The sequence below is a fragment of the Varroa jacobsoni genome, unplaced genomic scaffold (assembly GCF_002532875.2).
Source record: "Varroa jacobsoni isolate VJ856 unplaced genomic scaffold, vjacob_1.0 scaffold_1428, whole genome shotgun sequence".
Classification (NCBI taxonomy): domain Eukaryota; kingdom Metazoa; phylum Arthropoda; class Arachnida; order Mesostigmata; family Varroidae; genus Varroa; species Varroa jacobsoni.
Window position 1 is genome coordinate 500,481 of NW_019214330.1, and position 16,080 is coordinate 516,560.

The following is a 16,080-nucleotide window of genomic DNA, read 5'->3' on the forward strand; positions in this document are numbered from 1 at the left end:
AATGAAAAAAAATTATTTTTCCTTTTATGTTCGCACCGTTGACGGCCATTTTGCAGACAACCAGGACTCAGACACACGGACAGCCACACGACTTCACCATGCGAGTGGCCAAACCCGGAACGCAATTCGTACGATGGAAGACCTTGGAAACAGTGAGCCGCTACACGCTGCCACGACTCAAGTAACGGAGATTGTAAACGAGGCTGCACCACAGAAACATGGACGCGAGTTTGTTAAGTAGACTGTATCAGGCTTGTGGCACAGCCTTACTAGAAGATGGATAGATAAGCCGCCGCTACAACTGTCCTCTTTTCAATTTAGGATAAAGATGAACCACAAAGCTTTGCAGTCTGGCCGGCAATATCTTTTAGAGTCAGGTTCAGTTGCGAACGAGGTCCCCGATAGCCAATTATAGAGCGCTACGCTTTGTCGTCCAGGAACATGGATATCACACAATGGGCTGAAAAGGACTAACATGAATTTTTTTAGTGGTAAAATGTAGAAAGGCTAAAAGGTGTAGGTAGAAACTAAGGCGAAATAACTGTTAATAACAGAAATAAGAGATAAGTAGAGGAAACTGGCGATACAATGGACAAACGACTTTTTTCGAATAAAGAAAACGTTTGGTATTGTCTCGGTGGAATTTTAGTGGACCTCTAAGATATATTAGATGGTACCTCCTAGATGATGTAAAAAAAAACGTACTTACACCATGTATTGGCCAAGCTTGATGTGCCAGGCACCCTTTCTGCAGAGAGCGTACGTCAACCGCTTGGGTGTGACGCTAATTAAACTATCTTCCTGCCTTTTCTTCTGATCTTTCTTTGTTAGACACATCCTGTATAAACTATTGCAATTATTAGGGAACAAGGTTAGACATGGTGCCAAGTTGACACTTATCAACTTGGCCCAGTGTCACTTTACACTCATGTGATTAACTATAGCGTTATTTCTCTAGCGCTTTTCGTTTCCCTTTCCCTAAAGCGTTTTTCTCCATTTGTCTCAACCTTTTACTTTTTTCGCTTCGTATCGCGTCGCGTTGGCAACCATGTCACGCCGCTCGAATTTTCCTTCAAACCGTTCTGATCGATTTGTTTGGTCAATAATCTCGTTTATTTCAAAAGTTCCGGAGCGCAGACGCAAATGTAAGTGGATGAGCGTCTGGCCTATTTTAAACGCTTTTGCTGGGAAACGACGTTTGATAGCCACCTTACAATAACCAGGAGGAGGCAGCCGCCATTTTTTAGCGGGGGTTTCTTTTTGTGTTTCGTTCCACGGACACACAAAACGCTGTGGGGTGAAAACGGTGAGGAACATTGGCCGATGACAAGCGGCCAACAAGAAGCAGGGAACCATGAAGGAACGAAGAGTGCTGAGTGATTGCTTATGATATAAAGAACGCCGACAAGTGAAGGAGATTTGGAGGGGTTAAAAGATGCCCGCTGTGAAAAATAGTGACAGGGCTGGTTGGAAGCTTGAGTGTGGGTGCATAATGCGGATGCTATAACGGCTTTCATCTCATCGGAACGAAAATGGCACGACGTCGGAGGTTACCTAGAAGCCCATATGGGGGAACAGGGCGAGCTGATGACGTGAGTGAATTTCGTGGTGGCTGATCTGCTGCCACTTTTTAGATAGTGGAGATGATGGGTGGCACCCCGCAGGAACGAAACAAGGCTTGCTAAGGTAACCCGAGAAAAGCCATTGCCACAGCTTTAAGATGGGTTCTTCTAATGCTGAAGATGCAACGAGCATTGGGCTCACGACAAGCCGAAGTGGCAGCTGTAGTAGTCCTAATAGGAGTTCGGAAGCAAGAGGAGCCATGTAAGTGAATTGCGCTGCAACTTAGCTTGACGGTAATTTAATATTATAACAGCAAAACTGAATTAATTTTAAAGATATAGAGAAATGGGTTCACTGAGATGTATGATACATGTACAAAGGGTTTAAGAAAAAGTAGGCTTTGCACATTTTGACTTTCACCCTTTGAAAGAATAGGTTTATACCTTTTTTTTTTTAAGAGTAGACTTACAGTTGGAAGGCAGGTGAAGTGAGGTATGCTAAATTTGTTTTTAATTCACCAATAATAACTATCATTAATAAAAATGTATAATGACGGCGTCACAGCACTTACCGCCTACTCAAAAGCAAGTGCTAAAAGAAGATTCTTTTCCCTATTGACCTTCTCACATGCATTTGCAATGCACGTCTTCATTCCGGCGACCGACCTGGCGGTCTGTGTAGAGATTTCGTTCTCCGTAATGGCCCTAAAGAATAAATTCACTAAGGTGAGGTCTGGTTTCAGCGGACGTCACTCTACTATGAGCTGAGAGCGCTTCATCATACTCGCATTCATCACGGGAGTACTGACGGTTACGAATGTACGGCTAGAGAAGATATATGCGAGCATAAATCGACCCAACCTGACAAGGATGTCAGATTTTGCATTGTTTTAGAATCGTTTTCAGTTTGTGCATAGTAGAATTAACAATGGCTTCTATATCAGTGTTCGACAAAATGCAAGTATACACAAGCCGGCCATACCAAGCGACCCATAATAGAAGAAAAAACGCGTACCAGTTATATTTACGCAACGCCAATGTGACAGTGACTGGCAATGAGGCGTGTGACGTTAAGTAATAAGTAGTCGTCATTTTTTCGCGTACGTTCGTTGCATGTTTTGCATTTGTTGATACAATTACTTCCGCGTTAACTATCTTCAATTCCACCGATTTTCCGTATAATAGTGGATGGGTTCGTCCAATCTGGCCGAGTGCCGTTTAGGGTATGTTGGTACAATTTGTCTGAAGAATATGTTATCAATGAAGTGACTATAAAGAATAAAAAGTATGTACAAATTACATTTTAATAGGTATAAGCATCGCTGATTGTGAAAATAGTACGAGAATCGATGGTAACAGTTAATCATTAGATGTACCTGCTGAATGGAGCGAAAAGGTGTATTCTTCTGAATAATGAGAGCCTTTATGTACATATGAACTCGACCTATACGTCATACAACGGTGTACGTTTACAGGCTGTATTTTTCAATTCATCGATTGATTGCATAGAGTAAAAGTAATTGTTCCCGTCTTTCAACGAAGTTGTTAGGACAGAATACGATTGATTCAAATGAAAAACATATGCATCAAAACGGCAATCATCACACATTACGATCCTGCGAACAAAATTTAACTAACACAATTAGTAATTCTAGATAAAACTTAAAAACAATGTTTTTAAAAGCGCCAACAATATTCTTATGTATACCGGCCCACATGCCGACCATTTTATGTAGTACGATGATACATCCCATTGATTACGAGGCACAAGCAATGGAGTCGAACAAATATATGGACCAGCAGGCTACTGCACTTTCGTTTTATTTTGTGTCGTACACGGCCCAAATTGTGGAACAAGTTCATATTGCTTCTATGTGATCAAGGTACATTATCATGACAATTATAGGGTGACCATTTCCGACGGAATAGCTTATCACTGGGCAACTTGAACAATAAAACTTTTCACCACCTTTTCAAACAATAAGCAATCTTAAAGTTGTGCAATGCCCATAAAAAATTTCTAGTCATGAAAATCTCCGGAAATTATCGGGCGATGGCTGAACTTTTATTAGGGGGCAAAATACGTGTATTACAATAGTATTAAGCCTTCTTATTCAAACAAGCTATCAAGGTTATATCTGAATCAGACATTGGGCACATGAGAAGGTAGCCGAAGTTCGTGGTTACGTGATTTTTAGGAAGGGGCCATATGGCTTAGCGTCTGTTTTAAGCATACCTGGGAAGTTATTGTTCCCCATATTAACCCGGTATTTGATATAAGTCAACTGCCCATCATCACTAGCTCGAGCAGAAACGTTCTGCTATAAATGAGCCATTCTCCGGTAGTTTAAGGGCTCTTTGGTTGACCCACGGCCTGGGGCGGCTTATCGGCTCTAGAGTCTTTTAAAAGGCCTTACGGTAAGCCATAAGGTATGTGCTCAGTCCAGTACCAGCGCAGCCTTCGTTTATTCCTTCGGCGATGTTGATAACAATTTTTTCCATCTCCATTTTATCCATCTATCAAGGCTGCCTTCTAAAAATCCTCTCGGGCGTGTTTCCAGCCTCGCTAACTTATGATACCAGCCTGACTGCAGCTTCAGCTGCCTTAAAACCTTCAATAATTAACTACATCATTGGAAATAATGGGTCTACATTTGGTGGGATCCATCACACAATGAAAATATTAACTTTTCAGGTCACTTTATTGACTACTGGTTTAGGTGTATTCATTGCGATTCGAGTTGTGTTTTACGTTGAGCAGGTATAATTAAACCCAGATGTGACAACCAGCCGGTTTATGTGATATATTATAGAAAAGTGTCTTACTGCATCAATGCTAAGTAATTGTCCGAATCGACATTTGCCCCATAAACGAACCAATCTGGGAAATCTGAAAAGAAAATTTCTTCACTTTATCGTCTATTTTATTCAATTCTTCTCCAGAACCGTAATGTGTAATTTTGTGAGCCGTTTCATTTTTACCCAAAAAGGGTGAACAGAGTCCTCATAATGTAGCCCTTTGATTGCATAATTCTTACATATGTGTTGATAATTTTCGGATTTCGAAAGTTTCTCGTATAGCCGTTTGCTTGGTGACAGCGTCAGTAGGGTGTTGAGGCCTTGAAATGTTTGATACCTTAAACTTTGCTACCGTCTAGAGCTATCTTTCAACAAGATTGTCCTAGCTAAAGATCGTATATTGTTTAGGCAATTGCTAAGGTAATAATAATTTAGTTCTTTTTAAGTCTTGATCCATTGGTTAGATAAAGCATAATACAACGTTCAGGCAAACACGTCCTGTACACATAGGAGCCACTGATGGTCTATTTCTTAAATACGAAGCCTCTCCTATAAGCTAGAAACAGGACGTGAAATTAACAGAAACAAGTTTTGTTAAAGAATATAAACTGTTATACTAAAAGTGTTTCGATCCAGAAATAAAAGGCGTTATACTTCAAGAGTAGAACACCTATGCAAACAATTTCTCAGAATTAACTGTAAAAACAGAGCTTACATTATTTTACTTATTTTTGATCCACTTCTCTGCCATTCGCCGACCTACGAAGCGGCGCCCAAAACAAAAACAAATCTATATATGTATATATTGTACTCCGTTACGGTCTACAGCAAATCTTTAATCAACTTAGTCCCTGTGCCAATATTGACAAACACGTGGTAAACAAACGCTAGGAAATTATTACTAGGAGAAGACGAGAGGTCTAAACGTATTGACCGTCATTTGTGTAAATTTGTTACAGGGACGATTTTGGGCAAGAAAAACTTCGTCTTAAAGAAAGACACGACGCACCGGTTAGTCTTGAGCTTAACAAGCGAAATTGGCTGTGATATTTCGACTCTTAATAGTCATTTTAGCACACTGGGTGCTCGGTATGCGCAATTGAGTTCAAGGAGGAACGCATTAGGCGATTGAGTAATGGTAAATCCCATCTTCACCTTCAAAATCTTCTTAGAAGACCTCGATGCTCACAGGTACGTATCGTATAGACAAGTTCTTGTTACTAAATATTTGGACTTAGTGGATCTCGAATGTATGCTTTTGCTTATAAGTCTGATGGCTTTCATCATGTCTGACTTTAACGAATAAAAAAAAGTTGAATAAATAAGCGTGTTAGCATAAATATATACGACATGATAAACTATTCGCTAAGCCAGAGAAATATTACGAGGTACGGCGCGATCAAGCATCAAAGGGTCGACTGTCACAGATAGTCTCACCAGGCAGGACAATCAAATACTTTCCAACATGCACACCCCTGAAGTTTAGTACGATAATTATGGTATTCTATGTTATGAAGGGAGTGTTGCTCGACTTGGATGAACTATGCCCTTGTTACGCAGTCTAAATATACATTATCTCGCATATTTCACTTAAAGATAAGTAAATAACCATTTGAGGAATTTATAAAAGTATCAAATACATACAAGCTTTCATTACTTGTACACGTTATGTTTTTACTAGCGATGTGTCCAATTGTTTTTCCAAAAGCAAAAGGCAACGTTTTGTTCCGGAAAAATCAGCCTTCAGGAATCAAACGTAGTAATAAATAGACACAACGATGTACTAGAACTGCGTCGACTTTCGAAACAGGTATGTTCCATTAGATTTACATAAGCCTCTTAGGTTCTTGTTGTCCTTCTAAAGAGGTTTACCTCATCGTTGACCGTACGCTCAAACTAACGACGCATTTTGGAGCTAACTTTGTTTATCCAGTGGCAGATAATTAATCTATTCGCTGGTTACACCCCGCTGCATGTCACTGTCACTCCATTGAGCACCGTGCTCCATGCACTTGCGCGCCCATTTGATCACATCACAATATTCCTAAATTTTATTATCTATTTCCATCTCTAACTAAAATGGTGGATCAACAGGGCAACTCCGCTTAGCCCAGTTAGACATTCGGAGACCTAGGTGAATAGAGCGCTCCTAAGCTACGCAGGAAAACGCTTTTACACTTGGTAAATGCTCATACAAAGCTAAGCCGAACGCCGCGTAAATGCGTATTTATATATTAGGCAATCGCTGTTATAGGATTAGACTGTCCCGACCCAGAAAACGGCTAGACGTGGCTGGTTAGGATAAATGGAAGAAGAGAATGAAAAACGCACAGAGAAGCCCTTTGCTAAGAAAAGACTGACAAAAGTATGGCAAACGAGGCGCAGCGACGAGCCCGAACGCTGTTCCGCTTCTGTAATATTAACCTACATCAAGGTATTCTTCTACGTCTATTACGTTACTAGTCTTTTACCCGGTCGTACATTCAGTCTCATTCTAACCTTTCGCTAGCCTACTTAACCTATCCTGAAGGCGGAAAACGGAATTCGTGCTCTCTTTATAAAGTCGCTGGTTAAAACACATGACCACCGACCGACCAAGCGTCCTTTCGTTCTGGCCATTCCGCTAAAACGTGGTAGTAGCAGCAGCGGTCTGCAGCGCATCAAGATCCTTCCGAAAAAAAGAAAAAAGAGAAGGTCGAGGTGAAAGCTCTTCGACTCAACCAAATCCGCATACTTATCCTCTATGGATTGTTGAAGAAGGGTGAGCTTGCCGCCGCTAGTGCTGCTATCATTCCTGCCTTTGGCAGACTTTCTTGCTTCCTATCTCTGTTGCTCCCTCTTTTAGGTTTTTTCGTTCTCATTCCGTTCCCTTTTTTATTTTCTTCTGCCCTCCTGTATACGAACCAGGACCAACAAACGAACTAAAGAAAGCCATGCCATCCAAGCGGGTCGAGTGGTCCTGGCGATATTCTCTCAGGCTGCACTGTGTTTCCCTCAGCGGAAAAACAAAGAGGTTCCTTCTCGCCTTAAACATACCGCCTAATAACAGCCATTGCTGCTACTCGTGCGCTAGGCTTGAACCCCCGGGACGGCCGTTGTCCGTCACTCCCTTTTGGTCCGGAGCTCTTTCTCTGTGTCTCCAGAGGCAGCGACTGGGTTCTTGGCCCGGCAGCACGGTCGGAACTCGGGTCGGCCTCGAGGTCTCAACTAACCCAGGCCCCGATCTCGTTTCTGTTGTTACTAGGCAGCTCCATCTCCGCTGCTGAAGAAGAGGGCATAAACGAGAAGGGAGCAGGCAGACAGGACAGGCCGGGCTAGGGGGCCGGGATGGCCGGTTGGTTAGTTCCTGAGAGAAGAGGAGTTAAACAATACATTGGTTTAAAACAAGAGAAAGAATAGCCTGAAAGAGAAGCGAAGCTTTCACTCCTCTCTGTTTGCCTGTTCTTCTTGCAGTGGTTTGAAAAAGATAGAAAGCGAATGGGGGGTGCCGGTCCACGGGTAAGGTAAGAGAAATAACAGGGTCGTTGAGGAGGAAACAAATTTTCGAGGATGGGTGATTGGGACAACGGATCGACGGTCGGCTAGGGCGTCTGTTTTGAAAAGAGCAAAACGAAAAAGAGCATAGAAAGAGGACACATTGAAAGGCTCATTAGGGGTCCCCTGGGCTCGATGGAGCTTCGGTCGCTTGCCAGCCACTGGACCTCAGACCCGCTCTAAATATGAAAGAATGAGAAGCTTGAAGTCATCAAGCAAGCTCTACGAAAGCTATCAAGAAAAAGCGTCATGGACATCATCGTCATCGTTGTTGGGACACACTGTGCTATTTGCGTATGCGTGTCTGTGTATGGGCGTGATGTTGCAAGAGCAATTTCGAAGAACGTGTGATTTCACCTTCAATATGAAAGAGTTAAGCATATCTACAAGTATTGTATTATATCAGTAATTTTGCCTCAACGATCAATCACTGGGTCAGATTATAGATGCTAACGGCAACTGCTACCAATGTTACTCTGCCATAACCTTGTGAATGTAAGCAATTATAATATACTATTATATAGTGTCAGGGGAATTCGATTATCATTTTATTATTTATTTCCGATGACTTTTACTATAAAAGTGGATTCAAAACAAAAGGGATTTTTTCAAAAGGATTAAATATATTTGTTAAATGTAACAATTGGGACCTCGCTTTCAAAATAGAAACGATGCGTTCTGTTATTTCAGAGCGCAGCAATTACTCTTCGCGGAAGACTAACCTTTTCGAGAGATATGCTATTAGCATTACTGTTTGTCTTCGTGCTAGCGGTAGTTAGATAATGGTAAGAATTGTTTGAGTGAATCCAATCAGCCTGAGGCCGATTCAAATAAATTTTCTTCTTCAAATCATCATAGCGTATAAATGATGATCTTCACTCGCCTACATTTGATCCAGGTGATGTTTAACGCTGTGTTTCGGGTTCTCAATGTCCTAGGTCTGAAAATCCAGCTTCATAGAAAATGTTTCTCTTCAACATGAAGTGTCCACTAGAATATTCAACTTGCGCAGAGGTAGAAAGTGATTGGTCTTACGCTCTCTAGAAATCGTGAAGGTTACGTTATTCAATACGTGTATATAATGTGGACGTATACACAAGTCAGTAGACTTGTTATCTCTCGACTTATCTTAGACTTGTTAGGATTGTTATCTCGTATCTCTGCAAGCAAAAAATGGCTGAATAAGTAAATAAAATGAATAGCATTTATGCAATATGAAAATATGTATATATTTATGTACATTATTATTACATTATATACATTAAAGGTTAACAAATAATCCATATCGTCTTACTAATATAGATTCAGTTTACTTTTTTACCTTCATCTTATCTACTTATTCAGCCATTTATTTTTTCCAAAGGTAAGAGATAGCAATCTTAATAAACTTATATACGTATAATAGACGGGTGACATTTACTTCAAAAGAGGTTTTTTTTATTTGGCCAACCTTCAAGCACGAGTGTATCACATCTTCCAGCTTTTGAGACTCTTGAGTTTCTGCTAGCCACGAGAGCCATTAGATTGGCGCTCGGTCTCTTTGGAAATGGTATACTTTTATCAAAGGTACAATTAGTTCGCTTTATTTTGTAGCGTTATTTGCTTACTGCACGCATCATGGGTAGTAACATACTGACAGCACATCCACCAATACGTAAACCTGTCGTTGCATTCTCTATTGTCACTGAGGAACAGAACGGACTTCAACGCGACCTATGTCTATATCTAGCTATTGCAATAGATGTCGATATAATGTGAGAACAGTTTGAATAAAAACATCCAATAAATTGGTTGCTTCTTTCTTAACATACTCTGTTTACTATCACTAGCAAGGACGTTTACGGTAATGTCTCTTTGTCTTTCCCAGATTTGAGTTCTGATCAAGAACTGTCGGCGAGCTCAGAAAGGCAGTTAGGCAGGCACGTTTCGCTCTCTTATTCTTATTCATCCTAACCCCCTCAGGCTCGTTTTTATCCGCTTTTTGTCGCGCTTTAGTGCACATATCTAGCCAATGATCTCGAGCAAAATCGTTGGTAAACGCATGCAGTGTCATCGAAGGTAATCCAGTCGTTTGCCCAATTCCGGCTGCAGCCACCCTACTCACCGACCGGCTATCGCCACCTCTCAATTCACTTGCACGTGCCAGCCGCGATGCACTGCCATTGCCTTAGGCTGCCTCGTCCCGGGCGTCGATTCTCTGCGCGCCCCCTTGGACTGTCAATAGCAGGCCTATGTGTTGGATAGAAGGGACCTGCTCCACTATCGTTTGCGGCGCCCATCTTGCTATAAATTGCTTAGGCACTGTTTCAGCTTTCTGCCAAAAGAGTATATAGTACTACCTATTCTAGGTGAGTGTGTCGTAGAGCTGGTACGTGGTGGGAAGCTAGCGAGGGGTGACAGACGGGCTGAGGAAGGTGGGAGCAAGCTTGAAAATCCCATTCCGCCGCATTGGGAGATCGCTTGGTGGGATAAGCAGTTCCTAGGTTTTGTAGATCACTCCGCCTTACCACTTCGTTGCAGAGACCATCGTATCATCGATATTGGTTGATGGGTCGCCGGCAGACCGTTTGGTCGACTCGATGGATTCGGTAACCGCCAGCGTCGGCAACTCTGTCGTTTTCATCCTTCATTCCCTTTATTTCGAAAATAAGGTAAAAAAGAAGTAGCTGAAGTCCATTCTCCTCTGCAGCGGTAGTTCTGTCTATATGCCTGTCTATCGACCCGTTTGTCTGTCTGTATGTGTATGTGTATATCTGTTTTTGTCAGTGGGCCTGCTCAAGCCTTCCTTCCGCGCAGAATCTGCATTCTGATCCAGTCGCCTTTCTTTGAACTCGACAAATCCAGGGGATTCTCACGGTCCATAGAAGGAAAAGAGTGGAAAGACCGACCAGAGACAGGTTCTTCTTTGCTGCCAAAAGGCAAGTCGGTTGAGATTCGCTTCGTTGCTCTATAATTCTTGATTCATTCAAATTGAGATTCAACTTGCGAAGCTGGCCGCCAAATTGAGAAAAAAGGCAAAATTTCGTCTGCTAAGACTGCCAAGTTTTCTGAGACAGCTTGAGAGCCTTTGAACAACGTTGTACGGACGGATCAGATAAAGCCTCAGACAATTTTTGGCTGATACAACAACTGTTGGAAATTAACGCCAGCTAAATTAGGGCATTCGACCGTGCCGTACAGTGGCAACTTTATTTAATTAGCAATTTGCTAACTTACGAAGCTCGAGTGATTGTTTTTTGTCAACACTGGCAACTGTTCGTTTACACACCTGTGATGAATGATTGTGATTATAGGTAATTAGAAGCCGCTGAAAATGATGACATATGTAAGAACTGTATTTAGTAAACGATTAAAAATTGTTACACTAAGTTAAATCATTATCAAAGTTATTTTATTTCAAAACATTTCCCACCTTCACAATGATGAGCTAGCCCAAATTAAAGTACCATAAGTCCTAATCAGATAGATTTGTGACAGCTAAATGAAAGTCTAACAAAGAACAATATACGATTGTGCTTGATTTCGACTATTACGTCAAAGGTATTCCGCTGCGGTTAACGTTTTCCGTGTTACACAGCACGGGCACATCAAAGCGCACACAAGGTGCTCACTAAATATGGGTTTTCCATTTTTATCAAACGTCGATGGCTGCACTCCTTTTCATCTAACTTTGTTTTTCTTGTACGGTTACGCTTCTCGATAAATAATTAGATAAGCGTACGCGACCTTCTTTCCTAAAAGGCAAGGTCTTTCAAACCCTTTACGGACATCGGTTCATTTCACAAGCTAAACCGGGGTAAGCGGCTATGTCTGCCTAAGAACATTGACAGCATCAAGTGGGCCGTCAACACCCGCTACGCAGAAACGTTTCGCCAGCGCAAAGGCCAAAATAGCAACAACGTCATTGCTAACTTACCTGAAGTGATTTCCTGGTCTTTTCCCGTGCCCGCACAACTAATGATCCAGCGACCAACTCAGCTCACTTGGAGCCTAGCTGGCATGATGGCTTATAAAACATTAACATTTGTTCATCATCTTATAGCTATAAGGATAGGGAGCAGGAAGGATTATTGAATTTGATCATTAATTGAAAGTCAGTACCATGAACTTCCGAACTGTAGTATTTACAAGAGATAACACGATAATAGCAGCTAGCACACCTACCCATGCCGATATTTTGAATATATAACATATATTCCGGGATATATAACAGTTTTTTCTATTTTTTTTACAGCCAAGTAAGTAGTAGACTGTTAAGACCTGCCTATTTAAATCTTAGTGCCTCGTATTGTCATGTAGGTATTTCAACAGCCAATCTATACAACTACGTTGTCGTTGATGCAACGGATACCAGAAATTTATTCCGCGAATCTGGCTAAAGTCAATAACGCATTTTTCTAGATGGACGACATGTGAGGATTTGGCGTTGTTTGACGCGCTTCTTCTTTCCGATCCCTCAAAAGCATATCGATAATGCCAGGTGCATATAAAGAAAATAATGGATTTAGTTTTACATAGGCTAAAACTTCTGTGATTTTCTTAATATTCCTGCGATTAGAAATATTGCTTGTCGCCCGATGGGTTAGTCGCCTTCTGGCTGGTATCATTTCTACTAAATACTGTCTACTTAACAGATTAGTTTTAAACGAGACCTACGATTAGATCGTCGATCGAAACTATGGTTATTTATGAATAGCAATAGAATCGAAAGTTTATCTAGAGACGTTGGATCCTGACCTTGAGTCCCTCCCCCGGGTCTTCTGGACGATAACTTTTAGGCGCCGTTGCTCACCTTCGACTCTCGGATCAGTGAAAAGACAGGTCGCTGAGCCGCGGTGTTCGTTGTAATCATCTCCATCAGCCTTATCAGCCTTTTCGAGCTTTCTTCCTCCCAGATGTTGCTTCCCTAGTCTGACTCTTGACCTCGTACGGTTCCACGTCCATACGCATTTCCACCACGAGCATCCAGCCCTTGATTAATGTTACCAACGTGAGTCCACTCGTGTACGGCTGCGAAGGAATAATGCTTCACCGGCCACTCTGACATGCAGCGACAGGTCTTTTTTTCTGGAACTCTCCCCTGAGGAGCTTTCTACAGTAAGCTCCCACAGCGTCAATGACTGACAAAGCAGCAGTAGAAGTTTTCGACGACAGCTTGCTTAAAGCTGGACTGCTGGCTGAACGAGCATGCGTTCCTTATTTTTTCTGCACCCGGAATACCCTCGACCAGCTCCAATTGTAATATCATCATATTATATTTTTTTCCTTCTATGTGTTCCCGTTGTGGTATTCCTCGTTGCCGTCTTCGTCACCTTCCATATGTGTCTCTGTTACCTTCGCTACTGAGCAGGAGACTGCCGAGAATGAAGCTGCCAGTCAGCTAGGCCGTAGCTAGTCGGACCCCTGGTCTTCTTAGCTAGAATAGTCGGTTGTAGGCGGATACTACCCCTACTCACGCCTATCCGGCCTAAGGCGAAATTGTTGGAGTGGCAGCACACGGATCAGAACGTCGACCACCTTCAACTGCCGTCCTATCAACACTGGTTGTTTGCGCCCTTGAAACTATGCAACAACCTTTGCACTAAATTTCAAGAACACACATCTGGTCGAAACTACCTCTTTCAGTTCGCCGTAAGTTTTTGCAAACTTATCAATCGAAGTGTAACTTTCTTTTTATCTACAGTTAGTTCCCGGGCGCTACACACACACACATATATATATATGCATAAATTAACTTCAATCGGGTAAAACACATTTCTCTTAGCCTCGGAAAAATATCATACTTTTGGTTGTCGTAGTGTTTTTGTATTTCAGTACATTGTCTTCGGCCGCTGTTCGTTGGCACATTTTATTCCTATTAAAGTAGTCCCGTTTCTCTTCCAGATATAAAATAACTTTTGAGACTGCGACTGTCCGAACAAAGACCGTTCGTTTATTACGAGTCGCAATCAGACAATATATTTCTTTGTAAGTCGTGCGAGAGAACACCCGCAAATTTTTTCTGGGTCGTCCATTGCACGAAAATCCTTCGTTGCTCATCGAAATGCCGTGGCGGTCGCTGTTTCGGCCAATTTAATAGTAAGAAGATTATAGGTCGACACGATTTATGCAGCATAGAGCAATTTTGTGCGGAGAAAATGCGTCAAGAAGAACTGTTGTAAAAGAAAAATCCATTGTAACTGGTAGCCATTTCGTTGCCGAATTGGCCCTATAATGTAAACTGACGTTTTACCTTTTCGCCTAGATTGTTTTGTTTCTGAACTGGTTGATTGAATTGTTTGTTGAAATGGAGTCAAAACGTATCGTTTCAACATCTAGAGGTCACGTTTAGCACAATCACTTGTGTTTTGGATCAAAATCTTGAATATGCAGAAGGATCTACGGTCACCTATGTTGAAAAGATATGTTCTTTTAAACCAAAATATTAGCTTGTTCTTTTTCCTCTGTTAAGCAATACTTGACAATTCGTTGATTCTTATACTACAGAAGTATTGGAATCAACAACACAAGTAAAGGTAGTCAGAAAGAATTAAACAAAAAAGAAAGCTTCCTTTTTATAAACGACTTACGTTTACTTATGAGTAAAAGATGTACCCCTTTTTTTCAATTCACACTTTGACTCAGTTCAGAGACTTAAGTCTCACAGTATATTTTTCTCCAGTCGTCACCTACCAAACTATCCAATCACCCTTATTCAACTAAACGTACGTTTTAACCAGGAATTTAAATCTCACAAGAAAGCCAGATCAAGCCACTCAATACTTTTCTTGTTCCAAACGACTATACCTCAGCGATGCTCAAGAACTCAATGTTTACATAGGGGGTTAAAGAGGATTTTAAAATTTAATAAGCGGCTGAGTTTGGGTAAATATGGAAATTACACGTGGAAGAGTCCCTTGCGCCTAACCTGGTTAACCCCTCAGGTGTTCTCATCATTCGTCACAGCCCCAATTCAAGTAAGATCGAGGCCAAAAGAAGGGATGGGCGTGGCCTGAGCCCGCCGTTGCAGGCTCTTTGGCGACCCTCGGTCTGTAGCAACGTTTCCTTTTAATCCGCGAGATAAACTCCGAAATTTTCAACAGAAAAAGTAGAAGAAACAGAAGCTGTAGCAGAAGCAGCTTAGGGATGGAAGCTGGCAAACGCTCAAAAAGTCAGCCAGAGCAAGGAGAAAGCTAAAGCGGATTTAAGTGCTTCTAGCTCGGCATGACCTGGCTTCGTCCATTGAAGCAGTGGGCGTGCGAAGCACGTAGGAAAATTCGGGAGCATGATGGAGTGCAGTTGCTCTTGCCTTCGCTTACCAGGACCGCCGCCGCAGCGGCCGAAGCCGCCAGCAACAGCAGCTAGCAAAATGAATGTTATTCACTCAACGCGGCAGTTAGAAAGAGCGCCGCATAGAGCAAAGCTTGAAGACCATCCTCAGTTCTATATTCCCACAAGTCAGCCCATATTCGAGCTTGCTATGGGCCACCTTGTGGGCCTGCTATTTTACAGCAATTGGCGTAGGAGGCGAGAAAGCAGAAGGAGACATAAAGCCAGGCTCCGGACACCTGTGCGGCGATTTGCGATCGAAGTCGCTGAATATCGCCGCTATGAACAGACCACAAATGAGATTCAATAGAAGCACAGCATCGAAGAAAACTACTCTGCTAAGGTGAACCATTATAGGGGCGCTATCATTACATTGAATTGTAAGAGGGCTCGATATATGCTGTTGTACGTAATGTTGCTAGTTCAGCATGTTAAAATGTCACCTTGTAGTCGTTATAACCGACAACAATCGATGCTTCAAAGAAAAAAAATGGTAATTTTATTACATAATTCATACTAGTCAAGCTGCATTTCAAAATTATACAATGTATCTAGATGAAAGGAAAGTGATTATTTGATGCACTTTAGATTTTCAAAAAGAAACAAATGCTTGTTTTTAATCAAATATCACTTTATTATACATATATAGATGTTAGGTTTCTTGTTGAAGACTGGAATGACATTTTACATAGTTCAAACAAATTTCTTTGTTAGTTTCCAATTTTAGCATACGCAATCTAGGTAACTTATTTGGTTGCTTATAGTGCTTAAATAACTTACTTAAAATTATGAAGTTCTCGAATGCGGAGCCGTTATTAGGTTCATTAAAGTGTCGATTTCTCGCTTGAGTTATCCAGTGTTCTTAGATATATTTTGC

The 16,080-nt window shown here is 41.6% G+C and overlaps 1 long non-coding RNA gene across 1 annotated transcript; it reads left to right on the forward strand.

Moving 5' to 3' along the window:
• The first annotated feature begins 1,035 nt into the window (after nt 1–1,035).
• LOC147752184 (uncharacterized) lies at nt 1,036–9,715 on the forward strand. Its single transcript, XR_015314771.1, has 4 exons — nt 1,036–1,824; nt 2,306–2,785; nt 5,321–5,552; nt 7,815–9,715. It is a non-coding gene; the product is annotated as an uncharacterized LOC147752184 (long non-coding RNA).
• Nucleotides 9,716–16,080: the final 6,365 nt, after the last annotated feature.